The sequence below is a fragment of the Sciurus carolinensis genome, chromosome 5, assembly GCF_902686445.1.
Source record: "Sciurus carolinensis chromosome 5, mSciCar1.2, whole genome shotgun sequence".
Lineage (NCBI taxonomy): Eukaryota > Metazoa > Chordata > Mammalia > Rodentia > Sciuridae > Sciurus > Sciurus carolinensis.
The window spans coordinates 81902121-81920422 of record NC_062217.1 but is presented as its reverse complement, the minus strand read 5'-3'; the positions used below and the strand labels follow the sequence as shown (position 1 = coordinate 81920422).

Genomic DNA, 18302 nt, shown 5'->3' with positions numbered 1-18302 from the left:
AGGTTCCTGAACACTGGAGTTATGTGAAAGCAGTTTCTCAGCTTTCTCTAGTTGTGGTGTTTTTTTATTTTTTTTTATTTTTAATTTTTAAAGGGTCTGATAAGGAAGCTGCCTTGAAATTGTGCCAATGCCCTTTCTGAACCGCATCTTTCTCCTTTTAATGTGTTGTGAAGTAAATCATCTGCTATAAAGAGATTTTGAACAGTCAGATGGGGAAAGCAGTTTTCTGGGCAATATTTTATTTTTACTTATTATGCTCAGGTACATAAAAAGAACTAGTACATAAAAAGAACTAGCTCATTATCATTTTTCCTCTTTTTATTATTTCTTTTTAGTCACTTTTCCTTCTGTATTCAAGTTTTCAGGTACATGTTAGTGCCAATAAAATTTTTGTTAGTCATTGTTGGTTTTCCATTTTTTTCATTGGTTTTCCTTCATGTCTTTGTTTTTTACTTTGCCCTATTTAATTTGCTCTTCTTGCTTTAGTTTCTGAAGATAAAAGTCTAGCTCATTTTTTTTTAAGATCTGTGTTCTTTTGCAAGCATTTAAAGTTATAAATGTCCCTCTGAATAACAATGTCTGACATATCCAGCGTCAGCCCTGTTCCCCTATTTTGCAAGCTCCTCTTAATCTATCTGGCTTCATTTACCCTTTCCACAGTAGATCTGCAACCCATATCTGTCCCCAGCTCTCTGTACAAATGCCCGAATGCAACACTGAGTCTTTCCCCTCAAAGGCCTCATGGCAACTGCAAACTAGAAATGTCCCAAGTTGAGCCCTCTTCTCTCTCTAGTATCTCTTCTCGCTCCACCCCACCCAAATGTCATTATTTCTATTGCGGTTAATGGTGCTACCATCTTTTGCTCATTCCCTAAGCTATAATATTATTCCCAACTCTGTTTTCCTCTCTCTGGGGATTGCCCTGCTAATTCCAGTGACTTAACATTTTCCCCAAATTTTCTGCTTCTTTCAGTTCTGCTACCACCTAGAATGTAGGACACCCTCTCTCACCTGTCTCATCCTCAAGATGCTTTAAACTGTCCACTGCCTTCATGGCTCCCCAGCCTTTACTCTTCTCTCTCTCTAATTCAGCCAGTGGGTCTGATCACATCTCTTTTGACCTTCCCATTCTTCAGTGAGTCTCAGATGGTTTATGTCATCTAGATTGCTTCCCATGTTCTACTCCTCACACTCACCTTCTTTCACACACGATGTATACCTTGTGTTCTGGCCACATGTAAAATATAATGTTGCAGGATCATAACTGCCTTAGGGACTTAGCATGCTTTGCATGCATTTTTTATCCAGAATCATTTTGCAGCCATTACATTCATTCCTTATTCTTAAAGTAGGGGACTTGGCCATTTATCTTTTCTGGGCATCCCCCTTTCTTTCTTTTTTTAATTTTTTTTTTTTTTTTTTGGTATTGGGGATTGAACATGGGGGCTAACTACCACTGAGCTACCATCCCCAGCCCTTTACTTTTTATTTTGAGGCAGGGCTTTGCTAAGTGGCTTAGGGCCTTGCTAAATTGCTGAGATTGGCCTTGAATTTGTGATGCTCCTGCATCAGCCTCATGGGTTGCTGGGATTAAAGGTGAGTGCCAGCATGCCTAGCCATCCCTTCTGACTGGCCTGGGAGGCCACCCTCTGTGACTCATGAACCTCAGTACCTAAGCTCGTGGTAGTACTTGACATTCTCTTTGGACATTTTTTCTTTTTTTTTGTCTCCCTATCTCCTTTACCCTTGCATGGAAGATTCATGAAGGGCAGCAAGTGTCTTATTCATCTTTGTTCTAAGTGCATACACTATTTCTGGCACGAAGTGAACACTGGTTTTATTGACTGAATTGAGGTATGCTGACTTCAGTTAAGTATTGATTTTTTAATTTTAGCCCAAATCTACATCTTCATGTTCTGGTATAAACTCATACTTGTTTCTTAAACAAAAACTGTATAAGCAAAAGACCATTTGGAATCTAAAGGGGCTGCACAGAAGGTGAGAGAGGAGGACACACTGGTCTCAAACAATGAGTGAGGTTCAAGGATAGACTGGAGTGGACACAGGAGGAGCATGGGGCAGAGTAGGAGCAACAGGATAGAGGTGTGTGGGAGATTAGTGCAAAGAAACTTGATGGGCAAGATTGTGGGTGCCTGGAGATGAGAACTCACTGATGGTCATTTGGTGAGGTTACAAGATAGACAGTGATGGATGAGGAGCTTGGATGCTGCCTTCCCATCCCAGCCCTTCCACTGTACAACTTGGTGTGAACTTGAACCAGTTAGGCACGTTACAAGATTCCCATCTATAGAATGAAATTAACACATGCTTTGTGGGATTGTATAAAGAAGAGAAAGAAGAGAAGAGAAGAGAGAGAAGAGAAGAGAAGAGAAGGGGAGGAGAGTGGAGGGGAGGAAGAAAACAAGAGGGAGAGGGAGAGGGAAGGAGGAGGAAGGAAGGAGAGAGAGGGAGAGGGAGAAGATGCCTCTCTATCACAGGAAGTGCCCCATGATGTGATGGTGCCACCTGGTCCTCCCTCCTTGCACATGCTGCTCTTCTCCCTGGGCTGCCCTCTTGGTCACTTTCCTCCCTTGTTCATGTGTCCAGGCTAGTCTTCATCTTCTTCTGACCACACCCCACTCACAGGAACACCAGTTGTACTAGTTACAAAGCACTGTACATAACTCTTGTGGCACTTGTGACTCAACACAGAATGTATATTGATTGGTATTGTTCACCTTTCACTCACTTAACGCCAAGAAAAATGAGTGCAGACTTCATAGTAAATACCTTTATGTATCTACTCAGGTCACTGTCTTTTTCTGTCTCCACCCCCAAACTGCAGTATTGCTTGACTAACTGTAGTAGTCATTCAAATATGTTGAGCAAGTGAATTTATCACCTCTGTAACTGGTCAGAACAAAATGGTTCTGCCTAGCGTTCCAAAGCCCAGAACCATATTGGGCGCTGGGTGTGTTGTTTGTTCTGTTTTCCTTTAATGGAATAAACTACTCTGCAACCCCATATCTTCTATTGAGGAGACTGCAGTATTGAATGACTTGGTATTTTTATGAAGTTTCTCATTGAGCAAAATATATATCATGGGAAGAACATTACAAATGCAAAATTTATTCAAAATAAATCTGACTAAAACTGAACAAGTGTTTTGGCTTTGCAGAAAAGAATAATAAAAATACCCCTTTAAGATGTTATGAAGAAATCTTAGAAGTTCATGTAACATAAATTTTACTTTCTAGGTCTGAGGAACAGTGGGACAGTTTGGAAGTTCCTAGGTAGTTATATTAAATGTTAATTTCAAATTGCTTTTCCAGAAGTTAAACAAACTAAATTTTGATTTTTTTTCTAACAATAGCCTTTCTTATTGTTAAAAACAGCAGGCATATTTAGATTTTTGACAAATAACAAACAATTTTTTAGGTTAATCCAGTATTTGTTTTCTTGTGAAATACCTTGTTAATTAAAAAGTATTTTAATGGAAAAATTTAAAGAGAATTTTTCCCATTAAAAATTGACACAAAAATTGTACATTTTTGGAGGGTACATCAATTCATGTACACCATGTGCGATAATAGGATTGGGGTAATTGGCCTACTATGGAGGGACATTTGAAGCTTGATTTTTGTTTGGAGGTTTTGAACAGGTTAAAATTATTAATTGTATAACCTAAAAAGCATGTAAAGTCAAAAGAGAAAAATTGGAGGAGTCAGTTAAGGAAAACAAATCACTTTTAATACCTTGCCTCCCAGTACCAGTGTGGGCCCTACCTCTTCCTGGCACTTAATCTACCTAAATTAACATTAGTTCAAAACTGGGGGAAAGGGCATCATGCTTTATAGCCTGCTTTAATTGTCTAATATATCTTGAATATTTCCCCATATTACTACATACCTATTTGTAACAGTTTAAATAGCTCCATATTGGTCTCATGCAGACAAACATAATTGAAAGCATTCTCTCAGAATAATAAAATAATTTCTTTTTTCTGTTATGAACAATGACTTCCATAATATAGATCTGTAGACAAAGAATGCTGATCTTTTCACAATGAATTTTTACTTCAGTTTTCTCTATGGTTTGCCCTATTTCTTTTGAATGATTTCCTTTCTCATCTCTATTTTTTCCACTTTTACTCTACTTTGTGTTTAATTTGCTCTTCCTTTTCTAGTTTTTTAAGAAAGCACATTCATTTTGGATCTTTCTCCTTTCCTAACATAAGCATTTAAATAATAAATTCCCTTCTTAATCCGTACCACACAAAATTTGATATTTATTTTTTCTTCAGTTGAAAATATTCCCTGATTTCCCTTTTGATTTCTTCCTTTACCCTACAGTTTAGAATTGTATTGTTTGATTTTCAAGTATTTGTGGATTTTCAAAAGAGCTTTCCATTTTTGATTTCTTTTTTTTTTTTTTTTTTTCCCTCCCCCCCACCCCTCCCACCCCTCCCACCCCTCCCACCCCTCCCACCCCTCTTTTCCCTCTACACAGTCCTTCTTTCCTTCATTCTTACTGCTCTCCTTAGCCTAACTCTAAACCTAACCCTAAACCTAATGCTAACCCCTCCCACCCCCCATTATATGTCCTCATCCGCTTATCAGCGAGATCATTTGTCCTTTAGTTTTTTGAGATTGGCTTATCTCACTTAGCATGATATTCTCCAATTTCGACCATTTGCCTACAAATGCCATAATTTTATCATTCTTCATTGCGGAGTAATATTCCATTGTATAAATATGCCACAGTTTCTTTATCCATTCATCAACTGAAGGGCATCTAGGTTGGTTCCACAATCTGGCTATGGTGAATTGAGCAGCAATGAACATTGATGTGGCTGTATCTCTGTAGTATGCTGATTTTAAGTCCTTTGGGTATAGGCCAAGGAGTGGGATAGCTGGGTCAAATGGTGTTTCCATTCCAAGCTTTCTGAGGAATCTCCACACTGCTTTCCAGAGTGGCTGCACTAATTTGCAACCCCACCAGCAATGTATGAGTGTTCCTTTTTCACCACATCCTCGCCAACACCTATTGTTGCTTGTATTCTTGATAATCGCCATTCTAATTGGGGTGAGATGAAATCTTAGGGTGGTTTTGATTTGCATTTCCCTTATTACTAGGGATGTTGAACATTTTTTCATATATCTGGTGATTACTTGTACATCTTCTTCTGTGAAGTGTCTGTTCATTTCCTTAGCCCATTTGTTGATTGGATTATTTGTATTCTTCGTGTAGAGTTTTTTGAGTTCTTTATAGATTCTGGAAATTAGCGCTCTATCTGAGGTATGGTTGGCAAAGATATTCTCCCACTCTGTAGGCTCTCTCTTCACATTTCTGATAGTTTCCTTTGCTGACAGAAAGCTTTTTAGTTTGAATCTATCCCAGTTGTTGATTCTTGCTTTTATTTCTTGTGCTATGGGAGTCCTGTTAAGGAAATCTGATCCTGAGCCAACAAGTTGAAGATTTGGACCTACTTTTTCTTCTATAAGATGCAGGGTCTCTGGTCTGATTCCGAGGTCCTTGATCCATTTTGAGTTGAGTTTTGTGTAGGGTGAGAGATAGGGGTTTAGTTTCATTCTATTGCATATAGTTTTCCAGTTTTCCCAGCACCATTTGTTGAAGAGGCTATCTTTTCTCCATTGCATATTGTTGGAACCTTTGTCTAGTATGAGAAAATTGTATTTATTTGGGTTTGTGTCCATGTCCTCTATTCTGTACCATTGATCTACCTGTCTATTTTGGTACCAATACCATGCCGTTTTTGTTACTATTGCTTTGTAGTAGAGTTGAAGATCTGGTATTGCAATACCCCCTGCTTCGCTCTTGCTACTGAGGATTGCTTTAGCTATTCTAGGTTTTTTATTCTTCCAGATGAATTTCATAATTGCTTGCTCTATTTCTGCGAGGTACATCATTGGGATTTTAATTGGAATTGCATTGAATCTGTATAGAACTTTAGGTAGTATAGCCATTTTGACGATATTAATTCTGCCTATCCAGGAACATGGGAGATCTTTCCATCTTCTAAGGTTTTCTTGAATTTCTTTCTTTAGTGTTCTGTAGTTCTCATTGTAGAGGTCTTTCACCTCTTTTGTGAGATTGATTCCCAAGTATTTTATTTTTTTCGATGCTATTGTGAATGGGGTAGTTTTCCTAATTTCTCTTTCTGAAGATTCATCACTTATGTATAAAAATGCATTGGATTTATGAGCATTGATCTTGTAACCTGCTACTTTACTGAATTCACTTATGAGTTCTAAAAGTTTTCTGGTGGAATTTCCAGGTTCCTCTAAATATATAATCATGTCATCAGCGAACAGGGATAGTTTGAGTTCTTCTTTTCCTATTCGTATCCCTTTAATTTCTTTGGTTTGTCTGATTGCTCTGGCTAGAGTCTCAAGGACCATGTTGAATAGAAGCGGTGAAAGAGGGCATCCCTGCCTTGTTCCAGTTTTTAGGGGGAACGCTTTCAGTTTTTCACCATTTAGAATGATATTAGCCATGGGCTTAGCGTAGATGGCCTTTATAATGTTTAGGAATGTTCCCATTACCCCAATTTTTTCTAGTGTTTTGAGCATGAAGGGATGCTGTATTTTATCAAATGCTTTTTCTGCATCTATTGAAATAATCATGTGATTCTTAACTTTAAGTCTGTTGATATGGTGAATGACATTTATTGATTTCCGAATGTTGAACCAACCTTGCATCCCTGGGATAAAACCCACTTGATCGTGGTGCACTATCTTTTTAATATATATTTGTATGCGATTTGCTAAAATTTTGTTGAGAATTTTTGCATCGATGTTCATTAAGGATATTGGTCTGAAATTTTCTTTCCTTGATGTGTCTCTGTCTGGTTTAGGTATCAGGGTGATATTGGCTTCATAGAACGAGTTTGGTAGGGTTCCCTCCTCTTCTATTTCATGGAATAGTTTGAGGAGTATTGGAATGAGCTCTTCTTTAAAGGTTTTGTAGAACTCGGCTGAGAACCCATCTGGTCCTGGACTTTTCTTTGTTGGTAGGCTTTTGGTGACCTCTTCTATTTCATTGCTTGAAATTGGTTTATTTAAGTTGTGTATGTCCTCCTCGTTCAGTTTAGGTAGTTCATATGTCTCTAGAAATTTGTTGATGTCTTCGAGGTTTTCTGTTTTGTTGGAGTATAGATTTTCGAAATAGCTTCTAATTATGTTTTGTATTTCACTCGTGTCTGTTGTGATGTTTCCTTGTTCATTCCGAATTTTAGTAATTTGAGTTTTCTCCCTCTTTCTCTTTGTTAGTGTGGCTAAGGGTTTATCAATTTTATTTATTTTTTCAAAGAACCAACTATTTATTTTATTAATTTTTCCGATTGTTTCTTTTGTTTTGATTTCGTTGATTTCGGCTCTGATTTTAACTATTTCCTGTCTTCTACTACTTTTGGTATTGGTCTGCTCTTCTTTTTCTAGTGCTTTGAGCTGTAGTGTTAAGTCGTTTATTTGTTGATTTCTACTTCTTTTTTTGAATGCACCCCATGAAATAAATCTTCCTCTAAGTACTGCTTTCATAGTGTCCCAGAGATTTTGATATGATGTGTCTTTGTTCTCGTTTACTTCTAAGAATTTTTTTATTTCCCTCCTGATGTCTTCTGTTATCCATTCATCATATAATAGTGTATTATTTAGTCTCCAGGTATTGGGGAAGTTTCTGTTTTTTATTCTGTCATTTATTTCTAATTTCAATCCATTATGATCTGATAGAGTACAAGGTAGTATCTCTATCTTCTTGTATTTACTAACAGTAGCTTTGTGGCATGAAATATGGTCTATTTTAGAGAAGGATCCATGTGCTGCTGAGAAGAAAGTGTATTCATTCTTTGTTGGATGGTATATTCTATATATGTCCGTTAAGTCTAAATTGCTGATTGTGTTGTTGAGATCTATAGTTTCTTTATTCAATTTTTGTTTGGACGATCTATCCAGTGGTGAGAGAGGTGTGTTAAAATCGCCTAGTATTATTGTGTTGTGGTCTATTTGATTTCTGGAATTGAGAAGGATTTGTTTGACGTACGTGGGTGAGCCAATGTTCGGGGCATAGATATTTATGATTGTTATGTCTTGCTGATTTATGCTTCCCTTAAGCAGCATGTAATGTCCTTCTTTATCCCTTCTGACTAGTTTTGGTTTGAAGTCCACATTATCTGAGATGAGGATGGATACTCCAGCTTTTTTGCTGTGTCCGTGTGCATGGTATGTTTTTCCCCATCCTTTCACCTTTAGTCTATGGGTGTCTCTTTCTATGAGATGTGTCTCTTGCAGGCAGCATATTGTTGGATTTTTCTTTTTAATCCAATCTGCCAGTCTGTGTCTTTTGATTGATGAATTCAGGCCATTAACATTCAGGGTTATTATTGTGATATGATTTGTATTCCCAGTCAATTGACTCATATTTGTTTTTGACATGATTTGGTTTCTCCTTTATTTGGCTATTCCTTTAGGCTAGCGCCTCCTGTTGCTGATTTGCATCGTTGTTTTTCATCTCTTCCTCATGGAATATTTTGCTGAGAATGTTCTGTAATGCTGGCTTTCTTTTTGTAAATTCCTTTAGCTTTTGTTTATCATGGAAGGATCTTATTTCATCGTCAAATTTGAAGGTAAGTTTTGCTGGGTATAAGATTCTTGGTTGGCATCCATTTTCTTTCAGGGCTTGGTATATGTTGTTCCAGGCCCTTCTAGCTTTTAGGGTCTGGATTGAAAAATCTGCTGATATTCTTATTGGTTTCCCTCTGAATGTAATTTGATTCTTTTCTCTCGCGGCCTTTAAAATTCTGTCTTTATTTTGTATGTTAGGTATTTTCATAATAATGTGCCTTGGTGTGGGTCTGTTGTAATTTTGTATGTTTGGAGTTCTATAAGCCTCTTGTACTTGGTTTTCCATTTCATTCTTCAGATTTGGGAAATTTTCTGTTATTATTTCATTGAATAGATTGTTCATTCCTTTGGTTTGTTTCTCTAAGCCTTCCTCAATCCCAATAATTCTCAAATTTGGCCTTTTCATGATATCCCATAGTTCTTGGAGATTCTGTTCATGATTTCTTACCATCTTCTCTGTTTGTTCAACTTTGTTTTCAAGGTTAAATATTTTGTCTTCAATGTCTGAGGTTCTGTCTTCCAGGTGTTCTATCCTATTGGTTATGCTTTCTATGGAGTTTTTAACTTGGTTTATTGTTTCCTTCATTTCAAGGATTTCAGTTTGGTTTTTTTTCAGTATCTCTAACTCTTTATTGAAATGATCTCTTGCTTCCCGTATTTGGTCTTTTAACTGTTGATTGGTGCGATCATTTAATGCCTGCATTTGCTCTTTCATCTCCTCCTTCAATGCCTGCATTTGCTCTTTCATCTCCTCATTAGCTTCCCTGATCGTTTTAATTACGTACATTCTGAACTCCCTTTCTGACATTTCTTCTGCTGTGCTGTCATTGGGTTTTATTGATGTAGTATCTAGGTTTGTTTGGGACATTTTCTTCCCTTGTTTTCTCATAATGGTCAGTTGTCAATGGGACCCTGAGATATTGCAGTTTTCCACTATTGGCTTATAGTGTCCCACTAGATTTCCAGTGTATCACCTCCCAGCCTTCAGTAGCCTGATGTCTTGGAGGAATCTGATAAAGCAGCTCATTCGAAGAATACTGCCCCTAGCCCCCTACTGGTTCCACGTTTTGGAACTGGCTCTGTGCGGAAATGCTCTCACTGTGGGCCTGCACCGTGCAGCTGGCCGTGTGGGAAGAGCCCACTGCCGGAGTGTGGAAGACTACCTTGGGAAGACTCAAGCTGCCCTGCCCGGCTCTGCTAAGCCACCTCTATCTGGGCCTGCCACCCGGGCTGAGCTTTACCCAGTGGGCAGACTCACCCGTGGCTCCACTTCAGTCCGAGTCTCTCAATGCCTCCCCTTCTTAACTCCTGGGTTCTGGAGCGACCGGGGGTGCAGTCTCCCTCTAGGCCGCCATCTTGGATCGCCCCGTGAAGAGAGCCCGCAGCCGGAGTGGGCAGAGCCGCCTGAAGAGGTCTCCGGCTGCCCTGTCCTTATCCCTGAGGCTGATTGCAGATCGAGGCTCTCCGCTGGTTCTTTGCAGGAGTACACTCCACTGCAGCAGCTCCGGGACTCGGAGCGTGCTCTGTTCAGACAGGCTCTCACTAGCGGGCCAGTTCCGTTCTGAGAACCTGGAGAAGCTGGCTGTGTGGGCGGGGCCCACCGCCGGAGTGCGCATGGCTGCCTGTGGATGACTCTAGCTGCCCTGCCCGGCTCCGATAAGCCACCTCTATCTGGGCCTGCCACCCGGGCCGAGCTTTACCCAGTGGGCAGACTCACCCGTGGCTCCACTTCAGTCCGAGTCTCTCAATGCCTCCCCTTCTTAACTCCTGGGTTCTGGAGCGACCGGGGGTGCAGTCTCCCTCTAGGCCGCCATCTTGGATCGCCTCCATTTTTGATTTCTAATTGTAGTCAGAGAACATATTTTAAATAATTTCAGTCCTTTTAAATGCATTCAGATGTATATGATATAGACGACAATGTTATATAATACTCTTGTTAAGTAGTGCATATGTATTTTTATTTGTGGGGTGGATTGTTCTCGTGTCAAGGTGTATCCAGTTGCTTTATGTATTCATGTCTTGTTAATTGCTATTGATTTTTTTTCTCCTTATGTTACTTACTGAGAAAGAAGTGCAATATTGAAGTCTCCAAGTATAACTGTGGTTTTGTGTAACTCTACTTGTGGATCTATTAGTTTTTCTTCATGTATTTGTTAATAGATTCCAAAATATTTGGGATTGTTAATTCCTCTTGGTGAAGTAACACCTTATCTTTATGAAATGTGCCTTCTTACTGTGGTAATATTTCTTGTTCTTAAATTTAACTCCTCTGATGTTGCTAGATTTTCCAGATTACTTTTGGTAGTCTGCATGCTATCTTTTTTAATTTTATTTTTAACTGATGCATATTTTATATTGAAGGTGGGTTTCTTGGGCCGTGCTTTTTAAAATCCAATCTGACAGTCCCTACCTTTCATTTGCCACATTTGGACTGTTTATAATTAATGTGGTGTGTTATTAGTGTGGTTGGACCTAAATTACTATCTTGCTGCTTGATTTTCCACTTGTCCAATATGTCCTTTTACCCTTCCTTTTTTTTTCCTTTTTAATTTTTTCTTGCCTTTTTAAAAATATTAATTGTATATTTAGGTGTCCTATTTTTTACTCCACCTTAGGCTTATTAATTGTAGCTCTTTGTTGCTTTTTGTTTCTGTTTACTTTTTTGTGGTTGTTCTAGGATTTCCTATGTGCATCTTTTCATTCATTTCTCTCTACCTTCATATACAGTATATTCTTTTCATAAATAGGCATAGGATTTTATATTTATTATAAGAACCTTATTAAGATGTTTTTAATTCACTCCCTTTTTATTCTTTGCCCTATTCTTCTTACTTTCAGATGCTTTATAAGTTCCATAATACACTATTATATTAACTTATCTTTTAAATAAATTTTTAAAAATTTGTAAAGGAAATGTCTCATTTACTTGCATATTTACTATTGTAGGCATGCTTTATTTATTTGAGTGTTTGCTCTAAGTTTCTATCTCGTATTCTTTTCCTTCAGCCTGAAACACTTCTATTAATTTCTCTTAAAGTTCAAAAATCCTGTCAGCATTGTGTGAAATACAATCTTTATTTCACCTCTATTTTTGAAAGATATTATTACTTGGTATAAAATTCTAAATGAACAGTATTTTTGGTATGTGTTAGAGAGGTTGTTCCATTGTCTTACATAGCTTCTGGTAAGTCTGACATAGGTTTTTTTTTTTTTTTTTTAATTATTGCAATTTAGTTTTACATTTTAAAATTATTTGTCTCATGCTTGAGTTATAAAATCTAAGTCATGACTATGAATCCAAAGATGAATATAGGTGCTTTATTAAAAACTGACAAAATCCGTAACAATATATATTTTCAAATCAAATTTCCTATTTTTATAATACAGTAAAAAACTAAGTTCATAAAAAGATCACACAGGAAAATATAATAGTAAATGACTTCAATATTCGCTTTTCAAATATATGCTCTGAAGATAGATTAAAGTGTTCACATCACTTGAAAAAACTCCAGCTACTACATGGCATATAGATTTAAATTAAGTATAGTCTTCCTTCTGTTAACAGTTTATTCAGTGTGACTCATAGGAAGTCCACGAAGGGTCATCACTTAAGAAACTATCCAGGTTAGAATCACAACCAAAATTTGAAAGCCCGGTTAAAGAACATGGAAATGCCATGTTTTAGTCAGCTATTTTGCTGCTGTGACTAAGGACCCAACCATCACAACTATAGAGGAGAAAAAGCTTATTTGAGGGCTTACAGTTTCAGAGGTTTTAGTCCATAGAAGGCCAGCTTCATTCCTTAGGGCTCAAAGTGAGGCTGAACATCATGGCGGGGAGGTGGTGGAGGGAAGCAGCTCACATCATGGTGATCAGGAAGCAGAGAGAGAGAGAGAGAGAGTCTCCACTCCTTAGATACAAAATATATACCCCAAAGCCACGGCCCAGTTCCAGTCTCCTCCAGTCACACCCTATCACTTCACTTACCACTCAGCTAATCCCTCTCAGGGGAGGAAATCACTGGTTGGATTACAACTCTTACAACCCAATCATGTATCCTCTGAACCTTCTCTACATGTGAGCTTTTGGGGGACACCTCACATCCAAACCATAACACGCCAGGTCTTGACACAATGAGCAGATGTGAGTATTCTGCAAGGTGGCACCACTCTTACTCTTAGCTAAGCTTCTCAGTGACCTCAGGGCAAGTAGCACCTCCCTCTGATCAGAGAGAAGTCATTACTGCTGAGGACACTGGGTCTCTGGAGTGGATTTAGTGGACACAAAGAGGATAGGGTGTGATTTCTTACAAGGTTCCTTTTCCAATTTGCTTGCAGGTTCTTTCCCTTCGTTAACATCTGTTTGAAGCCTTGACTCAGCAGCTAACCTGACAAAGCTGGGCGTGTTCCTGCTTCTTTCACTTAAGGCTTGGCCCAGTTGCAAGCTTCACACATCTCTTCTTCTTTGGCTGCACTTCCATGGGCAGATTTTTGTGAGGAGAGAGAGGGGTCACAGAAGTGTTTGCAGACACTGATTTTTCTAACTCAAGTCACCTCCTGAATGGTTAGGACTGGACTGTGTCTCCTCCTGAGGTGGGAATCTAGAAATTCCTTCCCTGGCTGCACATTCATCTTCAGGGGTGGTTATATCCAGAGGTCGCACCTCCTGCATCTTTTTGACTACAGGCACTTCGATTTTCTCTTCAGGTTCATACTTCAGCTTTATTTCACCTACCTTAGCTCTTAGTTTCATATTTTCACTTTCTGAAAGCTGAAGGCATCCTTCCTTTGCAAAAAGTTTTTGCTCAATATCCAGGGCCCGCTGGCTCTCAAACAGCGCTTTCATTCACTGTATGGACAATTCACCTTTGCTGCTTTCATTTTCTTTAAGTTCTCAAACTTTAGCTGAAGTAAATCTGTATAACAGGTGTTATCTTCCAGAGCACCAGAGTTGGCTGAAGGCTTTGAATCCATACTTTCATACAAATTCTTAAATTTCTCTAGATTTCTAATTTCACCTAAAAGATGTTTTATTTCACCATTCGTCTGCTCCAACATGGCAAACAACTGTTCCTGCTGCTCAAATTCAGTTTGGGATCCTTTCATCTGTAGCAATGTGGCAATCTGTACCTCCATTCTTTGTATCTGCTCTCTATTAAATGCATTTTGCTTCTTCAGTGACTGATACTTGACTTTTATACTGATAAACTCGTGTTCTATTGCCGCCCTTCCATCTTCTACCTCCACAAACAAAGAGTTGTCCTTACAATTGGGATCCAAGATTTGCTGGAGGACCTGGTCCAACTGTACCTGGAGATCTTGATTTGCTATGTGAACTTTCTTTAAAGCATTATATTAAGAAACTGCTTCTTTCTCCTGCAGGTCTTTAAGTGGGTCTATCTGATACATTAAGTTAGTATTAAGTCGTTCCAGTTGTTCCTGCCTATACTGTTGTTCATCCACTTCTTCTTTGAGGGCGGTCTTCACACTTTCCATTTCAGTCAGCTCAAACTGAAGAGCCAGCATCTCTGAAGACATGCTTTCATGAACAGACTCAGACATCATCTGTATTTCTTCTGATTTATGAGAGAGGTTTACTTCGTGCTTCAGTTGCTTTTCACTAAGCCTCACGTCATCTAACTCTGCTTTCAGGTTTTCTAGCTTGCTTTCTAGTTAATTCACTTGTTGTCCATGGCTTCTGCTTAGCTGCTTTTCTTATTGTTCTAGCTGCATTTTTTGTTGTTAATAGCTTCACATTCACAGCTCAAACTTTCTAACATGTGACTCTTGAGCTCAACTTCTCTCTGAAGAGTGTATTTTTCTTGTTCATAACTCTCACTCATGGTCATCATTGCATTACGACATTTATCTAATTGTTTTTGCAATTCATTTTGGGTCTCCAGTAGTTGTAAACCATACCGTGCTGTTTTTAGTCACTCTTTTTCAACCTCTTTGAGCTTGCTTTGAAGATCTGCAATATCTGCCTCCATGTTCTTTTCCTGTTTTTAGCCTGCCCTATCTTCCTCACTCCTTCCCCCAGGTGCTGTGGCTGGTGGCAAGACCTGAGAACACCGCGTGTCTGGATCCTCTGGATCCATGATGCTGACTCCACCCTGTCACAGAGGGTGGTAGCTTATTATAACTTAAAAACTATTCATTTACTTAGTCCTCCTGTAAGTGCCAGGGCTTTTTGAATACAGGTCCCCTGATACAGTTCTTTTCCCCCTTCAATACATTATTATTAACTATATTCATTCATGTTGTGCAATAGATTACTAAAATTTATTCCTCCTGAGAAGTCGATATAGTTCTTTGTTCCTCAGTGTGTAATATGTCTTCTCTAGTTACTATTAAGATACTTTTCTTTACTGCTGGTTTTGCCCATTGGAATATGATGTGACTTGATGTGTTTATGTTTATCCTATTAGGTGTTCATTGAATTTCTAGACATTTGAGTTTAAAGTTTTCCTCATATCAGGAAATATTTTTTCATGTTACTTCTCAAATATTTATGTACTACCCCCCTACCTTATATTTCCCCTATAACTTCAATTATATATACATTAGATCCCTTTGAGATCATCTCATAGGTCCCTGATGCTCTGTTTTGTATTTTTCCCCAATGTTTCATTTTGGATAATTTCTACTGTTATGTTTTTGAATTCACAAATCCTCTCTTTTGCAGTGCATAATCTGCAATTAATCTTATATAGTGTCATTTTCATTTTAGATATTCTGGTTTCCTTTCTAGAAATTTTGTTTCTTACATGCACCTCACATATTTCTTCCTTACTATTGTTCTCTTTTCTCCAGATCCTTGACCATATTGAATTAGCTTTTATTAACTATTTTAGTGTCCTTTTCATGGTAATTTCACATTTCTTTCACTTATGAGCCTATGTCTGTTATGAAATTTTCCCTTAATTATGGATAATCTGTTTCATATGGATTTTCTACTTCTTTCCATGTCTAATGACTTCTGATGAATGTTAGCCCTTGTAAATTGGGTGCTGGATTTTGTTGATTTCTGTCAGCAGTTCTGGACTTTGTTTTGACTTAGTTACTTGTAGATCAGTTGCAGCTAATTCTTAAACTATAATACAGCGGGTCTGTTGCAGCTAGTTCTTAAGCTGTAATATAGTGGGACTAGAGTAGCCTTCCATTTAGATCATTGTTAACTCCACAGTTAAGGTGTGATTCCAAATGTATTCAAGAAGGTCTTTCTACTCTGATTCATGGGAATCTAACAATTTCCTGGCTTTGTGTGAACTCTGAAAATTATTTCCTGGACAGTGCTTTGGAAATTAGTCTTTCCCTGGCCTTGAGGAATATGCTGTCTATATGTGGAGATTGAAATTTAGCCTAAGATGCAAGTAAACCTCCATACAAATTTCTGGAACTTCTGATTTACATAGTCATTCATCTCCAGTTCTCTACTTTGTAAACCCTTGGCATTTTGGCCTCCCCAAATGGAGATCTCTGTCTCCTCAATTTAGCAATACTGCTAGGCTTTTGTTTAGGTCCCTCTTCTATTGAACTTTAGCCAAGAAACTGTTTTCAGGTGGAAAGATGGTGTGCTTATAATTCTCATTTTGTTTCTTTTCTCTCAGAGATTAGTTGCCTACACTGCTTATTGTTTGGTGTGAGAAAATTTGTTGTTTTTTAGCATTTTGTCCACTTTTTAATTGTTATAGTGGAAGGAGTAGTCAGGACCTCCTTATGTCTTCATAGTCAGAAACAGAAATCCCTATTAATGTCTTTTAAACTTTGTCATTTTGTGAGGTAAGATAACCTCATTTTACTTTACATTTTCTGGTTATCGATGCATATTTTTTCCTTTTAAATTAACTTAGACTTTCTAGGCCTACATGGTACAGTTTGAGGGATCCAGTTGTTTAAATATCATCTAACATGGGTTGTTTTTACAGAAGTGGAAAATCACTCCGTGCTGTGCTTCGTTTTCAAAATCTCAACATAGAGTTTAAATCCTGGAGAGGTATCCCTTCCTGTAAGCAAATCTATTTTTTCAAAAAATCTATTCTTTCAAAATGTTAAGAAGTTCATGAGCTTTAGTTAGAGAACTTAGGGGCAGTAGTTCACTATGTAGCTCAAATGTTAGCACATGAGAGACTCTTGTGACATAAGGAATGGAAAAATATACGTTTGCCTCTGGCATCTTTCCCACCATCAGGGCTACCTATATAATAAATAGATGTTACATACAAATCTTTGGGTTGTATCATCTTGATCTTTACTTCACTAAAATAATTCTATTTTGTTTATGTGTTTTTCTTTCTTTATAAATTTGTGATTGGCTTTTATGTCTACAGGCTATATTATTTTTGTGTAAGTCATATGCCAATACAATGTGCTTGAGAAAGGTGCCATTAAAAATTGATATCCTATTTAAGTTTATATTGAGTATTTGGTAGTAATTTATTGGCTACAAGAACATTTATAGACACAGATGTACTTAAGATACACTACTTCAAATTGTTTTAGATGTTTTATAGTTCCAGGAAGATCTCAAATATTTAAAACAGCAAATATCTTCTTAGCTTGATCAATAGATATGAATTAGGTAGGTAAGACTGATGCTCAAAAACGTAGTCTTGATAACTGAAGCATTTAATTTAGAAAATTTTGAATTAAAAATAATGGGGTAAAACATCAGGTCCTTTAGGAAGGCATTATATGAACTTTTCTTAATGATTTTAAGTTGTTTTGTGAACATAAGTGATTACATTGTGTCTAGTTAGGGTTCTCTTTGTGGTTAAGATTTTAGGGCCACATACTACCACTAACTTATGGCCCCAAGGGTTGCTGTGTTTGACAAGCTTGTATGTTTACTGTTCAGTGCCTATTTTTGCTATGAACTGTCATTTACAACTCGTGACTAGTGTGCCTGCCTGTAGCAGTTTTTTTTTTTCTCTATTTACCCTTTTTATTCATCTTACTAGAAACTAGGGTAAACTTAATACAGTGGTTCCTCCTGATCCATGGGGGATACAATTTAAGACCTCCAGTGGGTTCCTGAAACTGCAATATATAATATTTTTTTTCTACTCATATAGACCTATGATAAAATTTAATTCACAATTTAGGCACAATAAGAGATTAACAATAATAGCAAATAGAACAATTATAACGATTTATTGTAATAAAAGTTATTTAAGACTTTTGAATTGTTTATTGCTGGAATTTTCCATTTAGTATTTTTAAACCGTGGGTGACCACATATAACTAAAACCATGGAAAATGGAACTGTGGATAAGGGGGGGCGGGTTGTTATATGTGCTTACTTGTAAAGAAACACTAGCATTCTAGAATAAAAAGGTTTTGATTTTAGTGAAAATATTTCCAACATCAACTTGGATTTTTCTACAAGGTTTTTAATCCCTAAATCACAGGTAAGTAGGGAGTTTGCTAGAAGGCCATTATAGCTTGGTGAGGTGTTGGCACTTAACTTAAAGGATGCAGTGAATTGGATCCAGCTCTATCTTGTCTGACAGGGTTTCCTTAAGCTGGTATTGAAATTATGTTTCCTTCTTTAGATAAAAAAATGTAGGCTTTCATGAGTGGGGAGGGCTAAGAAGAGAAGAAAAGGACTGGCTTGGTAGTTGACATGTAAGAAGCCAATGAAGAATAAGGTAATTATTAA

At 37.7% G+C, this 18302-nt stretch overlaps 1 protein-coding gene and 1 pseudogene across 1 annotated transcript in view; one reads left to right on the top strand and one right to left on the bottom strand.

Moving 5' to 3' along the window:
• Positions 1-18302, top strand: part of Atp8a2 (ATPase phospholipid transporting 8A2) — a 651599-nt gene that overhangs the window by 73924 nt on the left and 559373 nt on the right. The gene's annotated exons all lie outside the window — the stretch shown is intronic.
• On the bottom strand, positions 12882-14631 carry LOC124985290 (protein Spindly-like; annotated as a pseudogene).